The sequence below is a fragment of the Eubalaena glacialis genome, chromosome 5 (genome assembly GCF_028564815.1).
Source record: "Eubalaena glacialis isolate mEubGla1 chromosome 5, mEubGla1.1.hap2.+ XY, whole genome shotgun sequence".
Lineage (NCBI taxonomy): Eukaryota > Metazoa > Chordata > Mammalia > Artiodactyla > Balaenidae > Eubalaena > Eubalaena glacialis.
Genome location: NC_083720.1, coordinates 81,887,561 through 81,897,757, shown reverse-complemented (window position 1 = coordinate 81,897,757; position 10,197 = coordinate 81,887,561). Strand labels below are relative to the sequence as shown.

The following is a 10,197-nucleotide window of genomic DNA, read 5'->3' as shown; positions in this document are numbered from 1 at the left end:
TGGTGTGTCAAACTATTGTTGAAAGCCCAAAGAGTTATGGGAACTTAGACATCTCTATCCCAGCTGGAGGAAATACCAGCTCTAAGGTGAATGCAATTACCCACATAATGAATTACAGATATTATTTCAAGAAACTAAACAGACACGACTGATACAGCTTGAGACAGAGAGCCTTGTGAAAGATCCTGTAGAGACCATGAATTAAATTCATTTAGAAACGCTATTTCCACTAAGAGATGATCATTAAACCTGTCTAAGAATTGGCATTGGCAGGTTAACAACTGGATTCTTTAAAATTTTAAATTGCCATTTTCACCACTAAATCTTTAAATATAAAAACTTCTTTCTTGTTAGTATAAATAATGTTATCCCTGAAGAAGAGCACCAGAGCAATGGTTCTATTTTTCTTTTTTAAAAATAAATTTGGAAAATTTTATTTGAGCCAAATTTGAGGATTGTAACCCAGGAAGAGCATCTCAGAAAGCTCTGAGAACTGTTTCGCCCGTTAGAAGTCAAGGCACAGTTATGTAAGTTTGAGGTAGAAGGTTGTACATCAAATGGCATATTATTGACAGTTTACATAATCCAGATCTAAGCATGATCGTGGTGCGTCATGTGACCCCTTACAAGATCAAGAAGGAATGTTATCTTTTAAGGAGTTGTCTTGTTGATGCTAGGAAAGTGTTACTCTTTATGGTTGAGTAGACCCCGTTCCCTAAAAACCAAGTCCCCCTAAAACTGAGTTCCTCTCCCAAGTTTATGATTAACATCTCTATCCAAGACGATGGTTCCCTTTTCTTGTCCAACATCTATTCTCCTCAAGATTGAGGAGTATCAAAGAAAAGGGGGGATTGATACTGCGTAGGGCCCTGTGGGGCTCCTGGGCACAAAGACTTTCTGTGTCCCCCATTTATTTGATTATAGGAAACAGCCTTCATTCAGCCTCGATGATCTTCCCTGGGTTCCAATGGGCAGATTCAAGCAGTTGTTAATTAGGGAAGGGAGGGGATGTGAGACCAGGGAGAAACAGTCAAGAGCAGCCTTGGGGCAAGGTCCTGTTTCCCCATTAACAATACACACAACAATATCTTTGAGCTGTTTTGCAGATGTTGAAACCCCCTCCAGGTGGGAGAAGTTAAGGATGGTATGCTGCCCCGAGCAATGGTTCTTAACCAAGGGCAATTTCTCCCCCAAGGGATATCTGTCAAGGTCTGGAGACATTTTTGGTTGTCACAGCTGTGGAGTGGGTGCTACTGGCATATACTGGGTAGAGGATAGAGTTAGTGCTGAATACTCTACAGTGCACAGTACAGCCCCTCCCACGAGAGCACTATTCAGCCCAAAACACCAGTAGTACCTAGGTTGAGAAACCATGCACTAAAGTAAAATTTATAATATGTAAATGAGTCACTACTGCTATGATCCATTTCATTTTTAACTATTTGTTGGCATCCTTTAGGTATATAATAGTTAACGTGGTAAAATAAGCTGCTTTGTAAACGTTTTGGAAATGTTTTATGTCAATTTATAAAACTCTCCCTCTCTCTCACTTTCTCTCTCCCTCTATACACACACTTATGTATATCAATACTGGGATCAGTGTTTAAAAATTAACTTATTTTCTATCAAGCCCATTAGATTATAACCTCTTAAATGTTTGAGCCATCTTGTTTATATTCCCAAGTCCTAACAAAAGTCTTTTCTTTCCCTATGATGAAGTATGTGCAAAATAGACAAACAAATGACGGGTTTACATTTTGTGCATGTTGTGTTCAGATAGAAATAAACTGATAAGAAACTAATGAAATAAATAATATAGCATGATGGTTCTGATTATGATTTATACCTCTTTGGTTTAATCTTATTTCCTTTACTCTACCAGCAGCATAACATTGGCCAAGTTGTGTAATGCCTCAATGCCTCAATTTGCTAACATATAAAATGGATCTATTATACAAGATTGTTATAAGAATTAAATAAGAAATATATTTTAAAAATTCACAGCAATGCCTGGGCATATAAAACATAATTATTTCTTGCCATCTGTATCCATTCTTCTTCCCAAATTCTTTTATAGGGTGGTGAAATTAGGCAGAACCCAGATCATTCATCTGACCTCAGCATTTCTCCCTGTACCTCTATAAGAAAAAATAGACATGGTACCTTCTTCTTCTTTGTATAGAGTATAAGAATAGGGTCTACAGTGGATGAGAGATTGTGCTTTGCTTCCAGATCCCAGGCAAATAATGAGGACCTCAAGACTCCTTGAAGGCTCAGCATGCAGAATCCAGTAAATTCCATCAGAAAGGGGCTATGCCTACCATTGGCTGGGTGTTATCTTGGGAGGACCTACTAGAACCTGCTGACTCCATTTGATTTATTGGTAAACAGCTCTTGTGTGTTGATTGTCACTAGGCTTACTGCTTGGAGGAGGACTTTTGACACATATCAGGAAGACTTGAGATATGAAATTCCTCCATGTGCATTCACAATGGAATAAATCTCTACCAGCTTTTTCTCTGTCTGCTCCCTAGAGAAGAGTCCTCCACATCTTCTAGTCATTCATTCACCAGTGAGAAAGGAATCCTGAAAGAATACATTAGGGCTTATTGAACTCAAACTCTTGATCAAGAAGAGAAAATAATTACAGCTCAATAAAGGATGTGTTAGCATGAACAATGAAGATGGATGTTCAGGGTAGACATTCAGAACAAAAGTCTCTCCTTGAAGTACATTAAATGAAAAAGACAGGATTTCATTGTGAAAAAATTAACAAAAATAATAGTAATGAGAAAGCCCACAAATAGGCACAATGATTTTCTGAAACAAAAGAAATCCCAAGGTTTTCAAATTTTAAATTTGTAGATTAACTGAAAAATAGGATTTTTACTATTATGAATAGAAATATTATTGAGGAAGATCAAATAATATATAAATATAAATTGTGACTTTTCTCTCTGTCTGTAATATATATGGAAATGAAATTCATGAGGGAAAATAACAGGCATGTAGAACAGGTAAAGGAAATCTCATATGCAAATAAAAGAAATTATATAACAGAAAAATATTGCAGAGATGGTTATTGAACATAAGAGAATTTCCCTAAATTGAAGAAAATCTTTATTTAAAAAAATTCCTAGAAAAATTAATTTTAAAGACTTATTCTAAGGCACAACAGTAATATTTCTACATTCTCAGGATAAATGGATATTTTACCGACCTTCAGACCCAAATAAATCCTACTTACAGTTATGTTATCTGCTATACTAGAAGATAAGGACATTGGAAGAACATCTATAGACTGAGAGAATATGACAGAAAGCCAGAGTCCTCTATCCAGCCAATATGTCTCTTTACTGTCAACATCAAGTATGACATATTTAGACATGTGAGAACTCAGAAAATATTCACTCCTATATGTACTCTAACCAAATATCAATTGCATCAGTACAGATATTTAAAGATGTTAAAGATACATTAGGCAAACCGTGGCGGGTGAAAAACCTTACACTATCTATGCTTAAATTCGGATGGTAATATCATAACTATAGGTAAAAATAAGTAATTAAATAATGATTATTGAGGCAGAAGATAAAGTGTGTAAGGAAAAATATATAATAACCCAGAACTAAGGCATTTTATATTTTGGCAATATAATCAGAGATAAAATCAGGCAAGTAAAATAATTCTAAATTAAGCTTTCATGTTGTAGAAGAATGAAGTAGCAAAGCGAAAGTATTCAAAATGTTTCACTCTGATGGAAAAGCTGTTGGTGAATAAATCATCTGGGTGAGAGCATAATTTGAAAGACTAAAGAAATATGGCTCTACTTATTATTGATAAGAAAGGGAAGGATCAGGCAAAATTGAAAAGCAGAACTGAATTTAAGAACTAGGAAAGGTAAAAGATAAATGAGCAGAAACATAATCAGATAGTAGTTACCAATGACAGGAATACAATCAAATGTCAGTTATTACACTACATGTGGATTGGCTGACTCCTTTATCAAAATACAGATGTTGTCAGATTGGGTGTCAGCCCATAAGATTCGTACAGTTGCCCTTTATAATCCTCGGGCTGTTGGTTCCAGGACACACCCCCTCCCTTGGTGATACCAAAATCCGTGGATGCTCAATTAAGTTCCTTATATAAAACGGAGTAGTACAGGCGGTGCTTGGTCTTTCCTAGTTCCACATCCGTGAATTCGATCTGATGTCGATGTGGAGGGCCGACTGTATATTAAAAAAAGTCAATAAGGTAGATATCATTCATAACAAACTAGCCTAAAAATGAAAACTAAGGCTTAAACAAATATATGCCAAGCAAGTGAAAATGAAAAAAATCATACATAGCAAATAAATATCAAATTGGAGCTAAGGGTCAAAAGCATTCTATAGGAGAAAGAGGAACATGTACTTACTAAATTTAAAATCCACGAAGATACCAGACACTTATAAACAAATGACAAAAAGCCAAATAAATAAAAACTAATTTGAAATGCAGGGCAACTTAACAAAAGCACAAGTTTAGTGGATGATTTAATATACCCTTTTGAGAATGTAAGAAGCCAGTTATACAGAAAACCAAATATATAGCAATAACATAAAAGATTTAAATAATGCATCATCAAAAGCTTAAATGTTTGTGTGTACAAATGTTACATGTGTGCAATTTTCATCTCTATAGATAATGCACATTTTTCTTTTATCCGTACTTCCCTTACAAAAACCTATCATATACTTTATTACAAAGATACTCTTATTTAGTTCCAAAAGGGTAGCTACTTTATGTTATAATTTGATGAAACTTATTAAGAATAGAAACATGATCAAAGGAGGTATATACTTTTTTTTTTCCACAGGAAAGTAGGATTTATTGGTGGGCACGAGTAAGGAGGGGACAGTACCAAGGCTCTCATGAGTGCAGGGCCCGCCATTTGTCCAGAGGGCCACAATTAAAGATGTAGTTGACCCCACAGCCTTCCAAGATGAACTGCTTTTCTGCCATCATGTTTTCAAATTCATCTGCATTAAACTTAGTAAATCCCCACTTCCTGGAGATGTGGATCTTCTGACGGCCAGGGAACTTGAACTTGGCCCTGCAGAGGGCCTCAATCACATGCTCCTTGTTCTGCAGCTTGGTGCTGATGGACATTATGACTTGGCCACTGTGGACCCTGGCCACTGTGTCCTGGGGCTTTCCAAAGGCACCGGGCATACCTGTCTGGAGCCTAGATTGGGAACAGCATGCCAGCCATGAATGTCCACTGGAAAGGGCTGTCTCTAAGGTCCCTTGGGGCAACCCATGCAGGTAACAGGCCGCATACACTACCGAGGAGGCTGCTGTTTGCAGCCATTGCACACTGGGCCCCCATGGGGAGAGATTTATACTTTTAAAAATTAAGAAACATTCTCCAAAATAACCACAGGATACTAGATAATATTAAATACTCTCTAGTAAGTAATTGCAAAAGAAAATGATTGCAAATAAACCAGAAAATAATGAAAAGCAGAGCAATTCAGTAAACCTATGGGAATCAAGCAAGAATGTATTTAGACAAATAATTATTACTGCAAACATATTTATTATAAAAAGCAGATTAAATAAATATTTAATAAATTGACACTAAAAAATAAACCACAGAATTGGGAAATTAAATTATTACTAATGAAATATGACAAAAGGGAAAATAATAGAACTGAACAATAAAATAAATTCTTTTTTTAAAAAAAGAACAATAAATCTTTCGTAGCTTAATTTATGTAAAAAAGAGAGACAAAATTTACAGCAATTTCTGTTATTGTTTAAGGCTGTGTTAATTTCCTATTCATAATCATTCTGCCCATTTTGTTGCTTATAAAACAAATTATTTTTTACTGTCCTGCAGGTGATCAAGGTCTTCAGGAGAACCTAGATTGTCAATTTTGATGGATCTAAACAAATACGGATAAACTAAATCATCCTACAGAGACCTTGCTTTAGTTATGGACATATAGCAAAATTCTCAAAAATAAAAAGAGAGGGAAAGGCAACTTGCTGGCTTATGAAAAAAAAGTTTCTAAAATGAGATACTAGATAGGGATATTTTATTTTCTGTCTAAGAATGCTGAAATCTGTATTAAATTACTGAAAAGTTTCCACTCATTTAGGGGGCCATGAGGGGAGTCAGTAAGATTATTTCTTAAATTATGGTGCACCCAGCAACATCAACGTTACCTGGAAACAAGATAGAAAAACAAAATCTTGACCCACTCCAGCCCAGAGCTACTAAAGTAGAAACCCTGTGCTGTAACAAGCTCTCCAGGTGATTCTGACACAGGTTAAAGTTTGAAAACCACTGCTTTCAAAGGAAAAGCAACATCCTAAAGATGGATGAGGGGAAATATTGAAGATAGTTGGGTCTCAATAATGTTGTTAAGCTGCTGATTTAATGAGACCTGTGACTGTCCTATCTCCAGAATTCTCTCTCCTCCTCTTCCCTCTCTTCTCCTTTCCTTTCCTTGTCTTTCTTTCTCTTATTTTTGTAAAGCAATACAATGAGGTTTAATGCATTGTATGGCAGTTAGATTATTAAGTCCATGGTTTGATAAGACCAAAAGTACCTTTATAGAGACTCTTGTTTTTGCCAACCAGGAGAGCCAACCACAGAGAAAACTGCTTGGCTTGGCCCCAAGAGATCCAAAAAAGAAAATGATGACTAATAGTAAAACCCTGACTGAGGACACAGAGGTCTATGCACAACTATGAAGCTTTGACACCTTTACACCTTTTTAATTTTTCAACTTATCTTTTTCCTTTGTATCTTCCATTAAAATGTTTTTATCACATTATATCCATAAGTCTTTTTTCACAACTAGGTGCATAGTTATTAATAAACAGTGTTAAAATTTTAATTAATGTGACATCTCTTGTTTACAGAGGTCGTTTGATTATCCAGATTTGTTTTACTTGTTGCCTAAAGCATGTTAACTTAAACTCATAAATAGAAAAAGAGAAACAAATCTAACAATGAAAAAACTAAAATTATAAGAGAATGTGACATGCAATGCAATCACAATACTTGAGAAAATCTTGAGAAAATTGATTATTTTCCAGCATAATATAAAGTAACAATTTTACACAGGAGAAGTTAAAAAAATTGAACAGGCAAATACTAATGAAGAAATCAGAAAGGCAATTAAAACTCCATCTTTAAAAGAAAGATATGGAACGCCAATGTTTTCTATTGTTTTGTTTATGTTTCTAAACAAAAGGTAATTTCTTTATTCTTTAGATTATAAAAACAATTGTAACTTAGTATAAACTTAATATTCTAACAAATAAAGATAATCCAAATTTATAGTCACTTGTAAATACAAATAGAACATGCAGAATTTTATATGGATCCAGCAATTCATAAAAACAACATAATATGATCAGTCAGCTTTTAATCTAGAAAATTCATTGCAAAGGAAAAAAATAAAGAAGGAAAACAAATAATTTAATAATAGATTCTAGAAAGCCAAGTGATAAAAAATATCAGTCATAGTAAAATTCTAAGTAAGATAGAAATAGAAACTAGTTAAACAGGATAGAGTTAATTTTCAAAGCACAGTAGAAAACATTAGATGACATGATGAAATATTGAAGTCTTTTCCCTTAAATTCAGGAATAAAAGAGGAATGCTTTTCCTCACTATATAATTCATGATCAGGGAAAATTGATACATATTTTGGAAAGAAATGCCAAGATTGTATATTTTTTTAAATGATAGGATTATAAACTTGAGTCTCCAGTTAGTGAAATAAGTGAGAATTTTTAAGATAGTTGGATAAAAAGATAAACACAAAAAATAGTTTTTCTCTAACTCAAGCAAGAGCTATATACAGATAGAAATAAATACACATGCATAAATATATATTCAAAATAGTGATCAAAGATATAAGAACCTGAGGAATAAATGTAATAAGGAATATATAGGATTTATATGAGGGAAACACCAATTTTTAAGGACATTGAAACTGTAAGAAAAATTGGAGAGTTATACTGTGTTCTTAATGAGAAGATTTAATTTCAAGAAAGAAACAATTCTCCAAAAATAATATGTAAGTATAATGAAATTCCATTGACAATACATGAGGATAGTTTTCTAGATTCTAATAAGGAAGTCTACAGTTCCATTAAACAAGAAAATAAAAGAAAAAAAAAGAATTATGGAGAACACAGTTTACAAGCTATTGAATTTTTCTATAAAACCATTGTAATTATAACATGATATTATCACAGGAATAGTGAATTAGATCAGTGTAACAGAATACACAGTCCATAAAGTTTAATATAAAAATGTTTACATTTCAATTCAGTGAGGAAAGGAGGTTTATTTATAAATGATCTCATCTTAATTGATTATCCATCTGAAAGCAAAAAACACATTTTTTAATTTTTCACTTCACTCCTATAAATAGATAATTCCCAACATGTCAGAGATTTAGATGCAAAAAAAATATTAAATGACAATGAAAATTAGGAAAATACTTGAGAAAACATGAAATGTATATCCCCAAGAAAAAAGAAAACTCATAAGGGAAAGATACACATATTTAGCAATATGAAAATTTTTTTAAATGGCAAAACGTACAGAGTGAAAATGCAAATGATGGGCTATTAAAAATATTTTCAACATTTATGAAGTAAATTTTCTAATAATTCTGATTTTTAAAAGAGATAAATAAGAGAAATAAGGTCTGGAGAAAAATCTGAAAAGAATATGAATAAAAAATTCACCACAAAAGTTAAAATGTGCTCATCTTTAGCATCAGTAAAGAAAATACAAATGTAAATAACATCAGACTGACAAAGGGAATGCCTTCCATTGCTAACGGGAATGTTGGCACTCTCATATGTTGCTGAGCACTTTTTTATTACCATGCCATATTTGGAAAAATATAATATGTACTAACATTTTAAAATATGCATAATCTTTAATTTCATTGTATGAAAATTTGAGATGTTAGACTATAGAAATTAATTCACTTTTTATAAATATACATATATATGTATATTTTGTACAAATATATGTGTATATATATAAATGTACAGAACCATAGATAGATAGATATATATATATAAACGTACAGTACTATTTTTATGGGCCAAAACTGAAAATATTTACTTTCTTGAACAATAGATAACTATCTTGGTGTTATCATTGCTATATTATATAGGATTATTTCATCTTTGTTGCATAATATTTTATAGTTCTTAAATAATTTACTCAACCCAACAGTCCTCCAAAGTATTATCATTTCAGAGTTCTAGCACAGTAATATCACAAATTTGATTATTGTGTTAACCACTGGATCTTCTATGACTAATAAAATTAGAGTGTAATATCCTCATTTTCATCATTTCTATAAATTTAAAATTCCCCCCATAATGTTGATATACAAGTTTTTTCTTGACTGAATTAGTGATTATTTTTAATATGAATATACTTCAGCAACTAATTTACATTGAGAATATGTTTAGTACACTTTCAGAGAGTATATTAAGATTAATAAAATTATATATTGGAGGCAATGAAAATATTTTCTGAGATTCAAATTTTAGCTATATATTTTTATAAGATTAGTATGAATTTACCATATCAAATAGTTGTTTACTACAAATAGTTAATCCAGATTGCCACACAAGTGATTTGGCAAAGTCAAATACATATATTTTAATCTCATTGATACTGTTATACCATTCTGTTAAAAAAAAATTCTCACACTGAGTGACTCATGTAATCATAACTGTATCTCCTTTGATTAGGTTAATAGAGTGTCTGAAATTGTGTGTATCAGAAAGCTATTGAGATAATCTCAATATGCTTAAACTTCTGCTAATTTATCCCTTTCATCTCAACATTTTCCAATTAAGCTATGCTCCCACAAATCTCTTGAAAATGACACAGACAAATAAACAAGCAAAAAAACAAATGGAGCTGTTTTATGGTATCAACATTTTGAAGCTGGAAAAGACATTAGAACACATCTCTTTTGAACCTATTACTTTATAAAGTAAGATACTCAACTGTAGTACCAAGTAAGAAGTCCTTCTAAACATAATGGACACCATAAAAATTCTGCTAAGGTTAATTTAAAAAAGATACATATGAAGTCAAATAGATAATTAACAGGAGAGCTCAGAATCTAAATTATATTTTTCTATTCCAAA

The 10,197-nt window shown here is 32.6% G+C and overlaps 1 pseudogene; it reads right to left on the bottom strand.

Annotated features, from left to right (window-relative positions):
- Window positions 1-5,274: 5,274 nt before the first annotated feature.
- LOC133092808 (small nucleolar RNA SNORA70) lies at window positions 5,275-5,428 on the bottom strand (annotated as a pseudogene).
- Window positions 5,429-10,197: the final 4,769 nt, after the last annotated feature.